At 41.5% G+C, this 18782-nt stretch overlaps 1 long non-coding RNA gene across 2 annotated transcripts in view; it reads left to right on the plus strand.

Moving 5' to 3' along the window:
- LOC121281158 overlaps window positions 1-18782 on the plus strand; it is a 270196-nt gene that overhangs the window by 132325 nt on the left and 119089 nt on the right. Inside the window, exon 4 of one of the 2 annotated variants that reach the window (XR_005943830.1) lies at window positions 4135-5497. The exons of the other annotated variant lie outside the window; for it this stretch is intronic. This is a non-coding gene — a long non-coding RNA (uncharacterized LOC121281158). Of the gene's footprint in view, window positions 1-4134; window positions 5498-18782 lie in introns of those variants that run through there. 2 annotated transcript variants of the gene reach the window in all.

Below are 18782 nucleotides of genomic sequence, written 5' to 3' on the forward strand. Positions count from 1 at the left end.
ATTTAAAATTAAATAATTTCTTAACTATTGAGCTAGATAGAGTTGGGATAACCTTATTGCTTCATTGGTGTGAGATCATTGGCTTTATTAAGTGATCATGGAAACTTCATATTTTCCCACATGCCTTAACCTGAAAGAGAAACATTGATGAACCTCCTGATAATTTTTCAAGCAGGAGTCCTGCACTTGGACATTTCAACTCACTGTGCACCTAGTAGGCACCAGTTTCTAAGGCTTTTAAAGTAATGTAATTGACTTTGTCACAACTCATTTGCACTTTGTCTCAGCTGGTCAATTCAGTGTAAATGAGGATGCAGATAATCTCCTGAAATGTTGAGGTTTCATTATGCAAGCTTAAGGTCAAAACTGCAGCCATTTTTAATCACAGTCTGCTTTTTGGCAAATGTAGAACTGTTCTTCATTTTTAGCTGTGGACATTGAAGCTACCTTCTACAATTTGTCATTGGTATGACTGCTGCAGACATTTCTGACCTGTGTATTTAGCTATAATGTTTCAAATATTTGTATAAAAAACTTAAAATATTCCTCATTGTCATTTGAACTTTGGTTTTACATCATATTTCCCTCCACTTCCTCCCCTTGTTATCACAATTGAAGACATCGGAGTCGATTTTAAATTGGGGTAGCACCTATGTATCGGGGACTGGAATTGGGGCACACAATTGGAAGTCATGTGGGATGTGAGGCCCGGTCCATCTTAACAGCCAGGCCTTGTTTAAAGTTTTCATTTTTGTTTTCTGCTCCCAGCTGGCAGGAATATGGCCTAACCAGTGGGTGGCAATAGGAATTGGCAGTGGTGGGGAAAGGAACAGGATATTGCTGGAGTCCCAAAGCAGCAGTCCCAAGGGAACACTCCCCGACATGAGGTTGAGTTATGGATGCAGTATATAATAAGCATATGCTGGCATGGGGGAGTGGGAGGCAAGGAAGGGCCAGCAGAGGCTGGGATCTGGGGAAGCACTCCTGCTCCTCCTGACCCTTGAGGAGGCCACAAAAGTCATTCTTACAAACTTACTGTGGCTCCTGGCCAATCCACGCTTCCACCAATTCAGCTGTAAAGGTTGGTCTGGTACAGGGATCCCAAGTCAGGAAGGTAATTGAGCCATCAATGTACTGTTAATGTGTCATAAAATATTTGACAGTTGGCTGGGATGCCCTTCGACTGTGACACCTCACTCTTGGGTGATCTCAACATATCTATTATACCAGCTGATCTTCATTTTCCAGATGCAAATCAAAGCAATAACTTAATTCCACTCCTGTTTCCATCCAAATGTTTAAGGCGTTCCAGCTTGTGATTTATGCTTGCCTGGAGTCCAGCTTCTTGATTCTGCGCATCGTGCCAAAGGATTGATTATTTTATTGCTTGTCCTGTGTAGTTAGATGCAATGACATTTCAATAGATATTGGCACCGTATTCTGCTTAGCGTGTGCTTTGTGACTGATATACTTGTAATTGATAACTAGACAATCGGGTGTCATTGAACTTCTCCAGATTGTTTGCTCATTGATTTATTTCTCTTTTAACATAGCCATTGTGTAAGATACCATGCAAATAAAGCAAATGTTAACTTAAATAGGCTTAAAAAACATACCGCAACTCACTGTTTTTTATCCCTCCAAATGATGAGCTTCTGTCAAATCAGATTTTAGACTTCAGGCTTCATCTAACAGATGCTCCTTAAACCCCCAAATTCTCACATAATTAAATAGCTTTGGTGTTTTGCCAAGTTACATAAATATAAACATTTTTCTCCTGGAAAAGTTAGTAACAGCAAATGAATTGTTTTTAAGTGCAGACACTACTGTCATCGAATCATAAAATGATACAACACAGAAGGAGATTATTCAGCTCATTGTGCCTGTGCAGGCTCGTTGAAAGAGCTATCCTATTAGTCCCAAACATTTTTTCCATAGCTCTTCAAGTATTTGTCAAACTTGCTTCTGAAAGTTATTATTGAATCTGCTACCACCGCCCATTCAGGCAGTGTATTCCAAATCATCATGACTCAATGTTAAATAAATCTGCCAATTATGTAAGTAAATTTTGTAGCCAATTTTTAAAAAATGGTGCTGAAACTGCTTAACTCTTTTCAAAATGTTTTTGCATACATCTTACTGAACAGGACAATGATGGACCCACTGAATGGGCTGGGTACATAGCCAGTGTATGGGCCAGTGATGTACCCAATGTACAGGCCAGTTTTACAACCCTGTTTACAGGCCAGTGATGTAACTCACTGTGTGGGCCAGTTTGTAACCCACTGAACGGGCCAGAAGTGTACCCAGTGTACAGACTAGTTTTGTAACCCAGTATACAGGCTAGTGATGTAACACTAGATCGTGATGTTGGCAGCTGAATAGATTAAGCACTTGGGATTTGAATCTGGGTGATCTGAAAACCTTTTCCTGCCTTGACTTTTTTCTTGACATTTGGTGTTTCAAATTGCATTACATTGTAGAAAGGGGATGCTTTTCTGAAAGAAAGGGAATTGAGAAATTGTACTGGGGCACATTTTACAATGGATTATTCCTGCAGTTATGAACATGCATGTAACCCAGTGTACAGGCCAGAGAGCTGTGGATGCTCAATCAAGTATACTCAACTCAGAGATTAATTAACCTTTAGATACTAAGGGAATGAAGGGATATGGGAATAGTGTGGAAAGGTGGGGTTAAGCAGAAATTCAGCTGTAATCTTATAAAATGACTAAGCAGTCTTGAGGGACCAAATGGCCCACTCTTGCTCCTATTTGTTACCTTCAATGTATGGTTCTGACCAAACTGCACTCTGGTCAAAGTGTGGCTTGTCCAGAGCACTATACAGCTTCAAGAATATCCAAACATGTGCTCTACTCAGATCTATGCCAAAGAGTCAGTTCATACAGAGGCCAAAGGAAAAATTTCAAAGACAATCTCAAAGCTTCCATGAAGGTCTGCTCTATTAACATCAGGGGAAAGCGATGCCTCATCAGACCCAACATGGTGATCCATCATCAAACATTGTGCCTAGTCCTTCCAATCATCAAGAGGAGCCTTGAGAGAGAATGGCGAAAGAGACCGAAAGAGGGTAGTGGCTCAAGCCAGCAATCCACCACCACCTCTACCCGCTGATAACCAATGTCCTCACTGTGGAATGGCTTGTGATTCTAAGATAGGGCTCATGAACCATCTGCGAACCCACAGCTAACATTTGCATCTCACTTGAATCCAACCATCCACAAAGAAGAATTAGCTTCAACACAAGGGATTGCCAATGACGATGCTATAGTTTCAGTACAACTGCCCCAGACTTATACTTCCCTGATTTTTAAATATATTCCTATTCTTAACATGTTAATTTGCATCTGCAGATGTCTTCCAGCTTCTTCCTAGCCCACATTAAAAATTTCCCATGTTTTTATCCAGTGTATAATATTTATGTGAAGCATCAGAACAGGTTAGTTAAACTGAATGGCCTGTTTGTATGTTATATATTGTGACTAATGTTGCAGTTATCTATGTTGAATTTTTACTACCATAGTTGTGCCTATTTGCAATTTTGCTCAGGTATTTCTGTAGTTTCTTGGCTGTTTCATTAGAATCAACAGCCCTAATACAAATTGAGTATTATCTGCAAATTTTACCAGCTTGCATTTTGTTTTCAAATCCAGGTTGTCCATCTGGATTCAAAACAATATGGCTTCCAATGTGAATGCCAAGGGCTTTCCAATTAATATATCTCCCAGCCAACATATCACTCCTCTAAGTAGTATTTGCTGGTTGCTTTTTCAGTCAATCCCTTACTCACTGCCAAGTATTACAAGCAGACCCAATCCCTTAACTGATGCAGCAGCTTTTTATGGGGAAATGTTACTCAAAGATTTTCCAACGACCACCACCTCAAAATGAACAGTCAAGGAATTTGATCAGATAGAATCTTCCTCCTAAATAATGTTGGATTCTGTTTACTAGCTTATTTTCAAAGAGGTCTTTTGCTAATGATTGATTCCACATTTGTACTGCTATTGATGTAGGACTAAGGGATTTGCTGTTGTCTGATAGTGATGCCACCTCCATCTCATTTCCAACTCTGTATTTTCTTCTTTCATTGATTTTCCCTCCATTTTACAGAAAAAAAGGGACGTTCGTAGCCTGGCCTTCTGGAATACACAATGCTGAGAACTGAAATTCGCTTCCCATGACACACTGGCTTTTTTTGACTTTGCTCATTGTTCAGTACGATGTGAGCATGTGACAGTAGAGCACTTTTACTTTAACTGGAATGCAGGGCTATTTTATTCATCCAAATATCTGAACCTTTGGCAAATAATCATTAATAACCAAAGGGAAATTAAAAATAATGCATGTGATTTGCCTTGTCCAATTTAATTTGTTAATTGGATCCCGCACAGCTATTTGGTGAATGTTGTACTGATTAGAGTGAACAGAACCTTTCACAACTTTCAACCAACATTGGCATTAAGCACTTCCAAACCAACCTAGATAACCACAGGATAAACTGCCCTCTGCACTGTTTCAAAAATGAAGCCTTGGCTTCACCTCAGACATGAATTTCTGTGGCAATACATCGCTGTTGGGTGATACTGAAAGTTTTATGTCTACACCGGGTATGTTGCCAATCTCAATAGTATCTGAAGGAGGGAGTTATTTTGTGGTGGTCTTATCAGGTGAATTTTGCCGAATAGCAGACAGTATTTCTCCGTCACTGATACACTTTAAAGTTAGCTTGTGCCACTAAATACTTCAAGTCTGAGCATTTTATGAGGCATCAACGCATTCTTATGACAAAGATTATATTGACGGAAAGCTATGCAGCTTCAGGTTTGTGTTTACATTTTTTCTCTTTTCCAGCAATTGATTAACTATTTGAAGCACATTTTTAAAAAGTATTTCACTGTTTCACTGATAACCAAATGCAAACATGTCGCCAGACTTTCAACAGTAAATTGTGAGCTTTGTTCTGAATATCCATAGTCATTTTCTATATAAGCAGAGGAGACAAAGCATTGTGCAGATGTGCCATGCTTCAGAGATTCAGCAGGTGCTCGTGGGCACTGGTGTAATATTACAATATAATGAGCCCTGATGCTGTAAAAGCACCAGTGAGGATTGTACATGTAGAATTCATATTCTGACTGTATTTCAGGTATAACAGAGGCATGAGTGCCAATCTACAACTAATTAATATCATTTTTGTCTGATTAACATTGCTCAGTTGGTGCAGAGTGGTAGTATGTGGCGATAGGGCAAACATTAGTTCGGTTGACATAGGTTCAAACACATTTCACTTCAAACCCTGTGAGTCATCAGCTAGAAGAAATATTCATTCAGCCGCTGAAGTATAAAGAAGGGGAAAAAAAGGTATTGTCATGACTTAGAACTCACCGGTGTTCTTGCTCATTTCCTCTTTGTATCTACATTCACTGTATGAGATGATGGTTTATTCAATGTCAACAATGCCAATTGTGCAGTACTTCCACTTGACTTGTGGTTTCCTTCACTGATAATCACGTTGCTTTGTTCTATTCTGTAGGAGCATAGAAATAGCCTTACAACCCATCACAATGTGCCATCTACAATTTACAAAACTTGGGCCAATTCTTTAACAGGCAAATCAAAATAATTAGGCAGAAGCAAGTTAAATTCTGCCTACCAACAAGTAATGGAGCTCTCATGCTAATGTCAAGGCCCAATCACAGATGGCCACCCTACTCTTTATATTTTTAAAATTATACATATTTTATCTGTGAAAATGTGCACTGGGACAGGGAGGTAGGGACTGCTTAATAAAACAAAAAAAATTGAAGCGTTTTACTTTTAATTGGTGCCTTAATAGATTGGCTTGGGCACATTCTGATATTTCAGAAGAACTGCAGAAACACACTTTTCCGCCTCCTTTGTGCTATCATCCGAATTAGTCTAATGTTTTTTTTGGCATTTTTTCCTTTCATTTCAAAAGAGGATGGATTGTTTCCCCATGTTCTATTAAGTAGAGTGGATAGAAATGTGGTTCTTTTTTCCAGTATAATGCATGCTCATAATACAAATTGTTCAGGACTTTGTTGCTTTGTTATGGCTGCAATTGTTATGACCAGGGTCACCAAATAGGTATAATTTTGAAGCTAAAACAGAACACGTGTCAGTTAGTATCTGTGAAGAATCTGAAAAAAGTTGCATTACAGCCTTTCATTAGAATTGTGAGGGAGAACAAAGGATAGTGAAGCACTTTATTGAATATATGCAATGACAAACATTACACTGTCCAAACTTTTCAGAAGGCAGCAAGCATTCTTATTTAAAATCCAATTTTTGGGAATTTTTTGTTTTTCCCTAGAGTTACTTGGACAAGGTTTCTTTTACAATTGTACCCAAATATTCTAGCCATAAACCAATTAAAGGATCACCATGGCCTGAATTTTTCAGATGGTGGGTTCTTGCTTCCTGCCATCCAAAGGGTAAGCGGGGAACACATCCCAGCGCCCCACAGCTATTTCACCCTCGAATGATCATTAAATGGCTGCAGGCGGGACTACTGCCTGTCACTCAGGAGGAAGTCCTGTCTCAGGGAGTTGCTGACCAACCTGATTAGCCGGCAGCTCTTCAGTCCCTGCAGTGAAGGCACTGCAGTGGGCAAATGAAGAAATGCAGGAGGACATCAGCGGCTAAGTCCGGGGCGCAGGAGGCCCAGGTAAGTTCAAGGGGTCCCAGGGCAGGGAGGGCAAGGAAGACCTGGGGTGGGGTGGGGTGGGGGTGGGGGGGTGGTGCATGAGAAGGGCGATCACTATCTCAGAGGAGAGTCTGGGGTGGAGAGGGAGGTCCAGAGGCTACCTTGGTGAGGGGGGGAGGCTGACTTCAGAAGGGGGATTCTAATGGAAGTGCCCCCACCCCCACCCACTTTCCACCCGAGACATAATTTTGTTCTTTTTTGGGCGTCACCACAGGAGTTCAATCCTCCTGTCAGCCTAAAAATTGAGGCTGGGTAGGAAACTGCCCTTAGGTGGTCAATGATTGGCCACTTAAGGGCCTCAGCTGGGGCAAGTTCAGGCTTCCCGTCCAAGGCCTTGCCGGCCCCAGCGTATAATCGCTGCTTGGTCAGGCGAGCGGGAGCCCAGAGGGAATCCCGTCCCTTCAATTTCACGCTCCTCCACTCTGTCTAAAAACCCGCCAGTGAGAAAATGTAAAATTCTGCTCCACATTTTGGGCGTAGTTGAGTTACATGCAAAACTACAAATATGCCCAAGTCGTCTTGCTTTTTGCCTCTGTCAGTTAAACTCTCCATCCAAGCGAATTTCCACCCACAAAAAACTATCTGTGCCCTACCTTTGAAACACGAGTATCACCGAAATGCATTTGTTTGGGTTTTGGTGTGTGGGGGTGGGTGGGAGTGGTGCACGGCGAGCTCTGAATTTCACCACCAAACAATCAGGGCAGCAGGAACAATCATTTTTCTGGTGGGTTATTGCATTTTTTATTCATATATCCTCATTGAGACCTGCTCTGTATTTTCTGCATCGTTAATGCATTTTTACGGCATGATTATAAGCCACATTAAAAATTGAAAAGCATCCTCGTTTGCAGGCTCTATTCCATGTCTGATGTGTACAGATGATGGTTAAATTCATGCCTGTTTAAGTTCGGGTATATGTTAATGAGATCAGGAGGATCCTTGGGTGTAACTTGGCATTGACAAAATGCAGGCAACATGAGCATTTTTGCAACCAGTCTCATTTGCACCCAACAAGGAAACCCCAGGACCATCTCAGTGGACAAAATTTCTTTGTAAGCATACAGGCCAGGCACTTTAAAAATATTACTTAATAATGAGTCCATTCCCCTTGGTAACCCCCAAAGAGCAACATGAAAATTCGAGTTAATTCCAATGAACAAAATGCAAATTTTATCATTTCAAATTGTGATATTGGTCCAATGATCATAGAATTTGGACCTATGGAATTTCTCCCCCCTTCTATATTTGGTGAAGCGATGCAGCAATATTCACAAAATTAAATTTGGTCTTGTTTTACTAATCTATCAAAGCTTTTAAAATCAAATATATTCATGCTGCCATCATGTTTCCAATGTAGCTCTGAGAGTGAGGCTCAATGAGCTATGATAATTGTGTTGGTACTAATGTGGAGCTGGATTCGTCTAACCCCATCTTTGGTGCCATTTTATTCAGAATTATAATTATCAAATTTAATTGTAAGAAAAGTCAGTTCAGTCAATGAAGTCTGCTTCATGCGATGGACCAAGCACACCTGCCATGACCTCCATTAAGCTTCAAGCTTATTTTGTCACTGAAGATAAACAACATCTAAGACTTTACAAGAGAAACAGATCCCTGAAGGCAATTGAGCAAAAAATGTCACAATATAATTTTAACATTGCAATCTGACATACCATGACTGGTTCCATTCCACAGATGGCGTCCAAGTGGTTCCAACATGACTGAAGTCAGTGTTCTGGACAAAGTTGGCTGATTCTTTTTTGACTTGCCTGCACGGTGATTCAAATTCTCATATTGTAATAATGGATGAAACGGATTTATTGCAGTATGCCTATTTACTTCCACCTGTGATTGCTGCACACAAGCCAGATCACTATCTTTCTTTGGTACACAGCCATTTAGTTTTTCTGCTCTGGATAAACATTTTCAACATGGTGCTGAATATCTTAAATAAGAAGTCTGCAGATTTCAGTCAGCATATCTGATTTATTACAAAAGCAAAATGCTGTGTATGCTAGAAATCTAAAATAAAAACAAAAATTGCTGGAAATACTCAGCAGGTCAGGCAGATTTTTGTAGAGAGAAATAGAGTTAATGTTTTAGCTTGAAACAATCTTCCATTTGAAAGGGTATCTTGATCTGAAAAATTAACACTGTTTCTCTCCACAACTGTTGACTGACTTGCTGAGTATTTCCAGTGTTTTTTGCTTTTACGTCTGATATATTATTTTAGTGTTGTGCAGCTTAGAATAAGGTGCTAAGTTCATAAAAGATGGAAATTCATTTCTTTTGAATCCATTGTGTAGCATAATGGAGTATGTTTGACTAAGTCCCACAAAAGGTTAACTGTAATAGTCTGTGATGCCATAGACGGAAGTGACATACATTCATGTGATCTGTAAGTCTTGCAGAAAGCAGCATGGAAAGAAGCTAGAGTAAGGGAATGTTCTCATAAAACTGTAAATATGTTACAGTGAAGTTAGTGTTTGCGGCTAGCAGCCTTCATGAGTTATTGAAACTACTCCAACACAATAATATATGGCTGCAAGTGGTAAAAATATGGTGATAGAAACATTTTTCCCTCTACCAAATTGCTTTGAGAAAGTTACAGGCCTAAATCAGCTGAAGCATAGCCAAAATGGTACAGGAGATAAATTTGATTTTGCACCTCATCCGGCCTCACAGTGATGCCAGATTGTGAGTAGGCTAGTACACTTTCGTATGCAATGGGTAACTGTGGGGATGACATTTTAGTTACCCTGGGAATTGATGAGGGTAAATCGACATATGCTGAAGTAATTGATGCATTGGATACATATTTCAATCTCTGCAAGAACACCATCATGGAACGTGAAAAGCTCAAGAAAGGTACCCAGAGATATGGGAAAAGCATCGACACATTTAATAATGATTGTTGCATTTAGCAGAATACTGTGAGTATGGCAGTCTGAAAAATTAGCTAATTCATGACAAAATAGTGATGTGACTAGGGCGCTGATGCTTTATCAGATAATTTGCAGTCTTGAGATGGTTTGATGCTGGTAAAGGCAATTCAGTTAAATAGAGAAGCCAAGATCAGGAGGCAAAATCAATTGGTAGTCAGAGGAGGGACAGAAAGAGAGAGACAGCCTGAATTGTAAAAGTAACAGATACAGTTGAATTCATCAGGCATAAGAAAGGGAAAATGGGATGAAGGAGAGACGTGCAGCATGAAAAGCATTTAATGCTGGCAGCCCAGACCAGCTGTTGCTGGTGTGGAAGAGAAAAGCACAGGCAATGGAAATGCCCCACCAAATACGAGCAATGCCATTGGTACGAAAACATTGGCATTTTCAGGCAGTATGTCAAGGTAGAAAAACAGGCAAAAATAAATAGTTTTCAATGGAAACAAAGTCCATGAAGCTGAAGATTCACAAGACATTGAGATACCCTTCTTAGGATAATTACGCGGGAACAATTGGAGTACAGAGATCCTGAGAGAAGGTCACAATTTAAATTAGACACTGGAGCAGCATATTCAGTTCTCCCAGACACTGACCCATGGTTAAACAAGAAAGTTCTTCAACCATCCTGCAAAAAGCTACACGGACTGGGAGGAACAGAGCTGAAGTACTGGGAGAACTAGCAACTACTTCAAAGCACAGAGATAAAGTAATTACTGAAATACTGTATGTAATTCAAGATCAGAGTTGTTCACTTTTAAGTAGAAAACAATGTGTGGAACTGAACCTAACCTGCAGAACAGAAGAAATAAAGAATGGTGAAGGAGACTTCAGGGTAGAATTTCTGAAGTCTTTTAAAGGATTGGGAAAGCTGAAAACAGTATATCATATAACACTAAGCCCAGAAGCGAAACCAATAGGTATATATACACCCAGAAAGGTTCACATCCTTTAATTCCAAAGATAAAGAAAGTGTTCAACTCAGTGGTCAGACCAGGAATCATTTCACCCATAAAAGAGCCAATGAGTTGTTGCTCAGGGACGGTAGCATTTCCAAAGCCAAATGGTCCCATAAAAATTGTTGATCTCACACAAGTCAATGAAGCTGTGAAAAAAGTCAATCCAATGGTACCAGTAGATGAGAGTTTATCTAAATTAGGGAAGACTCAATATTCTCTTAATTAAATGCCAGGAGCAGATTCTGGCAAATACCACAAGAATAAAGGTCCAGGCTTCTCACAACATTCATAACACCATTTGGAAGATTCTGTTTTAACAGGTTACCCTTTGGAATAACATCAGCACCTGAGATCTTTCAAAGAACAATGTCAAATATTTTCGAGGGCTGACACAGAGTTGTTTGCCACATGGATGATATGTTGATACATGTGTCCACTCAAACTGAGTATAACATGAATGAGAGCAGTGCTGAGAAGACTAAAAGAGACAGGTTTGATACTCAACAGTGAGTGCGAGTTTCACAGCCAACAGTCAGGTTTCTTGGTCACATAGTGAGTGCATCAGGAATAAAGGTCGGTTCACTGAAGACTAGAGTCAGAAAAGAATCTCCAGCTCCAAGGAGAATCACGGAGTTACAAAGCTTCATGGGAATGGTGAGTCAAGTGGAAAACTTTCCAAAAAACTGTACAGAGCTTAACAAGCCACTATGCCAAGACACTGAATGGTGCTGAGAAAAAGCAAATCAGAAATCATTCAAAAAATTCAAGGGGAGCTTAATGTCCCCAAGAGATATTAACACATTATGACCTGGAGTTACCTACTGTAATTGCAGTGGACGTTCCTTCTACAGGATTGGGGGCAGTGCTTTTCCAGGTCCAAATAGATGGAAAACGCAAACCAGTCTAATACACATCACGGTCATTAACAGGTAAAGAGAAGAGATATGCAGTAGTCGCAAGGAAGCATTAGTAGCCACTTGACATGTGGGAAATTTGCTGACTACGTCCAAGGTCTTCACATTATGATAGAACCATACCATAAAACTTTAGTTACTCTATTGATTTTGAATGCTTGCAACAATGCCATCAAAAGTTCAAAGATTTAAATTGAGATTGATGAGTTTTGAGACTCTTACAGTATATGTTCAAGGGAAACAACAGAGCTCAGCAGATGCATTATCATGCATTGAAACAGAGAATCCAGAAAAATGTGATATTGAATTTGTGGAAGAAGTTGAGTAGTTTGCTATAACGACAGCCTATACATTACTGGAAACAATGGGCAGAAATTTTCCATTAGCGATGGGGGTGCAGGGTGTCATTGGGTGGGACACCCAACGTCACCTCACGTCATTTATATTTTCAGGTCGGCGGGCGCACAGCTGAGTCGACTGCGTACCAGCCGACCTGTCAACGGCCTATTAAGGCCATTAAGAAACCAATTGAACTCATTAAGGGACCTGCCCGCCCAACCTCCAGGTTGGTGGGCAGGTCGGGATCCCAGGCGGGCTTGCGAAAAAACATGAAACCTCATCCATTGACGGGATAAGGCTTCATGACGGTTTTTAAATTTTAACAAAAGGTTGCAATAAAAGTTATGGACATGTCCCAACTCATGTGACAGAGCCACATGAGGAGACATGGCAGGGAAAATTTTTAGACCCCTTTATTAAAAGTTTCAAAACGTAGCCGATCTCCCTGAGGCAGCGCTTTGCCTCAGGGTGATCAGTGTACTCATTCGTGCGCATGCGTGAAAGAACACACTCCCAGCTGAGGGAATCACACCACCCCCTCCGCCCCCTGCCCACACAGGGAGCACATAGCGCTTGTTGGCGGACGTCATGCTGGGCAGGCTTAATTGATCCACCCACGTAAAATGGCAGCGCACCCCCGATCGGAACAGCTGATCGGGAGCTCACCCGCTCCCGCCCGCTCCTGCTCTTCCCCCCTGCCAATGGGGGGGAAATTTTTCCCTATGCGAAGGCTGAGTGAAATCATAGAGGCTCAAAATCAGACAAGGAATGTAAGCAGATCAGAGAATTCTGTACTTGAGGATGGGCAACATATATATGACACAGTTCTACCTTGAGACCATGGCTGGAATTTTACAGCAGCATTGGTGTTGGGCATCATGGCGGGCCAGGGGATGGAGCTGGTGGGGGGAGGGGGCGGTTAAACAATACGCCATTGTGAAACCAGTTTGCAATCATCTACTCCACCTGTCTATGGCGTGCTATGTTTCCCACCGTCGCATGTCGGGAATCTAATTTTGATACTTTACCATCTCATCATAAGCCTTGTTCCCTGGAATTGTCCCTCCATTCTGGGTCACCCAGGCACGTGGGTGTGTGTTTCACATCTGTACATAAGCGACGTGCACCTGGAAAGCTGCGTTTCGCTCAGGGACTTTGAGGTTTGTGTGCCTACCTTGCTTCGGGCAGCACTCACGGTCATCAGCGCCAGGCTTCACAGACAGCACCACATCAGAAGGCACCCCAGGGACGCTTCACTGAATCAGGGAGCTGCATTCTCCTTGGCTTTTGGGGGCGATGTCTTCACCGGAGCAGCCCTGGGCTGCAAGCATTGAGAAGTGTGCATGCAGCTGCATTTTAAATATGGCACCCTGCATGAGGAATCGGTGATGTAACAATGGGTGGCCAAATCAGACACCGCCCATCAGCGAGATGGCATGTTTCCTGTGGCTGCACAATTAATGAGGCGAGAATGGGATGCTACGGCACAAAAACTCACCATTGCGGCTGGCGGGTATAATGACTATTTTCCCATCTGTCAACACATTTTGTGCAAATCTGAGACTACTCTGCCCCATAGTTTTAGCAGAGAGCACATCTGACAGTGATTAATGATTTACCTGTATACAATGATAGAACAGTAATCCCTAGAGCATTGAGACTTGAAGTCTTACAATGCCTACATTAAGTTCATTTAGGTATTAGCAAATGAAGAGCCAGAGAATGGTATTCAGTGTGGTGTACTAGTCCCTCAAAGTCATTGGAAGAAATGATATTCAGATGTATCACATGTACAGTTCAGACAGGAGTCAAAAGAACCACTAATGTCATCTTCTTTTCCTTCAAGGCCATGGGAACGCCAAGGAATGGATTTAATTGAGGATAAAGTGAAAAATGTTCACAATAGTAGTAGATCATGACTTGAGATGGATTGAAATACAATTGTTAAATGTTCAGAATTCCGAAGCATGACCATGACAACTATCATCAGTTGTTGTAAAAACCCAACTGGTTCACTCATGTCCTTCAGGGATGAAAATCTGCCGTCCTTATCTGGTCTGGCCTATGCATGACTCCAGACTTACAGCAATGTGGTTGACTCTTTACTACCCTCTGCAATGGCCTAGCAAGCAACTCAGTTCAAGGGCAATTAGGGGTGGCAACAAATGCTGGCCTTGCCGGCAACACCCGTATCCCATGAAAGAATAAAAAAAACAGCGATAACATAATTGAAAGAAATCTTCACAGTCCATAGGATTCCTGATATTGTGATATCAGCTAATGGTCCACAATTGGTGAACAGTTTCAAGAGTTTACAGAATTATTTGGATTTATTCACACAAGTTCACCAAGGTTTCCTCAGGCCAATGGAGAAGTGGAAAGAAATATCAGAGGTGTAAAAGCATTACTGAAAAAGAATGAGGATTTTCAACTGGCGCTTTTGAGTAAGAGATCTTCACCCTTGCAGAATGGATTAGCTCCTTGGAAAGAACATTGCAGACAGATTCCTACCCTTCTGCATACATCAATACCACAGGTCAAAGACACAGACCTAGAAATAGTATGAGAAAGAGAGGAAACTTACCGAAGTAAACAAATGAAACACCATGATTGTTGTCACAGAGTAAGAACAATATCAGATCTTCAACAGGGAGAACAAGTTTGGATCAGAGATCAATCAAGATTTGGAGAAATAGTGGAGAAATCACCACACCTGAGATCTCACATTGTCAAGATGGAACTAGGTACAAGTAAGGAGAAATAGAAGAGCTTTGATTGCAATTGAGCAACAAAATGAAAATCAGAGGCCAGCGAGGTTGAAATCATTTGAAGTGAAAGGAGGCACTGAAGCAGGTGATCCTGAACCATCTATTAGTTCAAACTGTATTCAAGAGCATCCAGGAGACCAAAAGCAAAATGAGAAGCAAAAACAGAAAATGCAGGTCCAACAGCATCTGTGGAGAGAAAAACAGAGTTAACATTTTGAGTCCATATGACCCTTTTTCACCTTGAAATAGAGCCTTATAGACTCGAAACGTCAACTCTGTTTTTCTCTCCACAGGTGCTGTTAGACCTGCTGAATTTTCCCATCATTTTTTGTTTTTATTTCAGATTTCCAGCATCTGCAGTATTTTGCTTTTAGACAAAAAATGAGAAGGTCTCATTCCCTACAAACATAAGAACAAAGTGGAGGTGCCACAATGCCTTACAATCGGTGTAAGAGAAGATGAGAATCTCAAAAAACAAAATGGAGGAAGGAAAGAGAAGAGAGAACAAGAAGAGAACATGAAGAGAGAAAGAAAAATGACCGATACCTCAGGGAGCAAAAAGAGGCTACATTTCTTACGAGACTTCAAAGCACCAAAATTTTCAAAATGACTAGGAAACCGAAGCAGTGGATCTCCAGGAACTTCAGGCAGTCTTGAAGTCTGAACAAAGATTTAGGGGGAGATGTAGTATAATGGAGTATGTTAGGCCAAGTCCCACAAAGGGTTAACTGTAATAGTCTGTGATGTCACAGAAGGAATTAAGATGTACTCATGTGATCTGAGATTCAGGGAGAAAGCAGTGTGGAAAGAAACTAGTGCAAGGGAGTGTTCTCATAACCGTAAAAATGTTACAATGAAGTTATATCTCTTCATATAAACTTAATAACATGCACTGGGAATCAAATTACCATAGCAATAATGGAGCTTTCTTTCATGCTTTTTGAAGTTATCCAACAAAACATGATAAAACTGACCCGCATTTACCAAGGTGGATTAGAAACATGGACAAGCTTGTGTTTGCAGCTGGCAGTCCCTGGGAGTTAGTGAAACTCCTGCAACTCAACAACACAATAACATACATTGTTCAAAAACAAGCTTGTCCGTGTTTCTAATCCACCTTGGTAAATGCGGGTCAGTTTTATCATGTTTTGTTGGATAACTTCAAAAAACATGAAAGAAAGCTCCATTATTGCTATGGTAATTTGATTCCCAGTGCATGTTATTAAGTTTATATGAAGAGATGTAATACTCTAATCAAGTTGCTTCAAAAATCTGCAACTATTATAAAGCTATGATTTAAAATCAAAGAAAAAGGTATCACAAAAGTCTATGAGGCAGCTTAATGAAGATGTCAGTGGCACAATAGGATTTTTGGCAAGGCTATTACTGATTTGTTCAAAGTACAGACCTTACCAGTCTATCGTCCTTATAAGAGTTTTCCTTATCTTGCATATTGATGCAAATGCTGGAATAGATACTCAGGCTTACAAATGGATGATAAGTGCTTTCCTCTACCATTAATACAGCCTGACAGGCTTCTTGTTATTACCACATACTTACGTTAATGTCCTCCTGTTATTTTATTTTGTAATTTCTTGGCATGTAATATTTCTGCACAATTTTGCATCATTAAATTGTCTACAAGTCAAACTAAACACTGTAGAGAAAAAAATCAGTTTATTTCTTCATGTGAATGAGTGATTTTTATGTGTTTTAGATACACTGTCTGAGTTTTATTGACCACAAATGGAACAAGCTATCGACTATGCAAGAGAGCTTAAATTAGAATTTCATCAGCGCTGGGAAAGGGCGGATGAAGCACAGGCCAAGATAGATTTTAGATTGACTGACACACTTTTATCACATTTCTTCTACTACTTACAAACTTGAATATCCCTTGGGCTTTGATCAGTTCAGTTCTTTAATGTGCGATGCAATTGTCCATTAGGAGAGTATTTCTCATTAAATGGGAAAATAAAATTTCAGCTGTCGAGAGGGTGAAACATTGGTGGTTGTGTGTCGGGGACGAGAGGAGAAAATGGAGAAGCTGGACACGAAGAGAAAGGTGTGTGGCTGCAATTACCAGGACAAAATGTCGTAGCATTTAACGTAAAGCAACTTTTATTTTTTGAGAGAAGGTGGCAGCTGACAGCGGTATGTTAAGAATGAAGGTGAGAGGTCAATTCACCAAGTCAAATGCACAAACACGTTGCTCAGGTTTTAGAAATTATGGGTGGAATTTAATGCCCTCCCCAGAGGCAAGTTTGGAGGACAGGAGGGCATTTAATCTGGCAGGAAAGTACTGGTTGGGGATCCCGCTTCCTGCCTGCCTCTGCCCGATTAAGCCTGGGGCAGGAAAGCTCGTGGTTGGCCTTCCCATCCTGACATCAATTGAGGCCCTTCACTCACCTGTGGCCTCAGTCCCTCACTAATCCTGGGCCCCTGCTGGGTGCATTGCTGGCAGCTACCACCACTTCCCCAGTGGCACTGATGGTAAAGACGAGCTGCCCACAACTGATTAGACAGCAGCTCTCGGGGTAGGGTGGGGGGGGGAGGCGAAGGGGCAGTTGTATTTCTGCCCCCAGGTTCCTTGATCTAGGGAAGGCCTGCCACTAGGCACTTAACTGCCTGAAAGGCACTTAATACAGTTCAGCTGAGGTGATGCAGGGCTCTTACTGGCTGGCTCTCCAGCCAGACAGCATCCCTGTCGCCTGGATTAAGTACTGCCTTTATGTCCCAAAACCTGATCACCACCATATTTATCTCATTCACTTTCACTTTTCCTTGGTGAATTTATTTTGCCTCCTACTGGTTAAGATGCCCCACCTCTCCTCCTTCCCCACCTTCTTATGCTAGGTACTGTTTTCTGCTTGAAAGGGTGGGTCTTTGTCAATATTATGCAAAATCGGGATCGCCGAAGAGGAACTACAGATTTGATTGTACTGAGACTGCTTTTGGTTAAAACAGGGAACTCACTGAAAACAAGGGGAAAGGCTTGTGGTGTTGTACAGCTGACACGCTCTCAGTGGTACAACAGGTGGGTGCAACAGTGAATATATTTATTTAGGTTTGTTGGGTATTTGTTCCTATTTTGACCCTCGGTTAATGACCCTCAGCAAAGTCCACACTTTCACCATTCAGAATGTGTCAGCTGTAACCCACCACAAGTCCTTTCCACTTGCTTACATTGAAGTCCCTGTTTTAACCAAAGACAGCTTAATGCTATGACATCACTATCCCATCTCCAGGTTCCCTGGCAAATCTGGGAGGTTGGGCTGGATGTTGGTCATCTCTGTCAAAGGGGAGGATTTCTAATTAAAGCTGCAAGGTATGTTGTTTTGAGGAGTGCTGTGCAAGAGAATGCTGGCCAAGTCGTAGTGTGGGACTTGGCACCACTTCACCATCCATTCGTCTGCCCTTCTGAACCCTCTTTGTTAGTCTCCAAGTTGCTGGGCTCACAGTTCTGCTCAGCCACTTACATCCATGCCTGCTTGGTTGGAGAGGTTGATGTGGGTTACAATGGCTCACCAGTACTTGGATCTTTGAGGCTGCAGAAACCATAAGTGTCTCTCTCTCTTACTGGAGGTCCTGCTGAGAGATCCAAGGGGTTGCATTGAGCTGAGTTCTACCTAGGGTTCAAAGAAGAGGACAACATCTCCAACTAAGCAAGCTTGGTTGGAAGTGGGTAAGCAGACGTGTGCTTCCTCCAAGTTGGAGACAACATAACAAGAGGACCAGGACCTCAAGAGAGCAGGTGAGTGTATGTGGAGCGGTGCCAAACCCCATGCTATGGCTTACCCGGCATTCTCTTGCACAACACTCCTCAGCACCACATTCCTTGGCAGCTGCACCCATTCCTCCTTCTGTAACTAGCATCCCTATATGTGCAGTGAACTCTCATGCTCACCTCATGTTATTGCCTCCTTGTACCGTACCTCATAGTCACCCTCCACTAATTGTTGTCCTTGCCTCCTCTCCGCACAAGCCATTACACATACTCATAAGTCTGCTTCTCTCCTTGTAGGAGAAGAGAGCATTCAACCTTGACAAGAGGCTGCATCCCAGGGTTGGGATAGTGTTGCCTTCTAATGACAGGCACTTTATTAACA

The sequence above is a fragment of the Carcharodon carcharias genome, chromosome 8 (assembly GCF_017639515.1).
Source record: "Carcharodon carcharias isolate sCarCar2 chromosome 8, sCarCar2.pri, whole genome shotgun sequence".
Taxonomy (NCBI): domain Eukaryota; kingdom Metazoa; phylum Chordata; class Chondrichthyes; order Lamniformes; family Lamnidae; genus Carcharodon; species Carcharodon carcharias.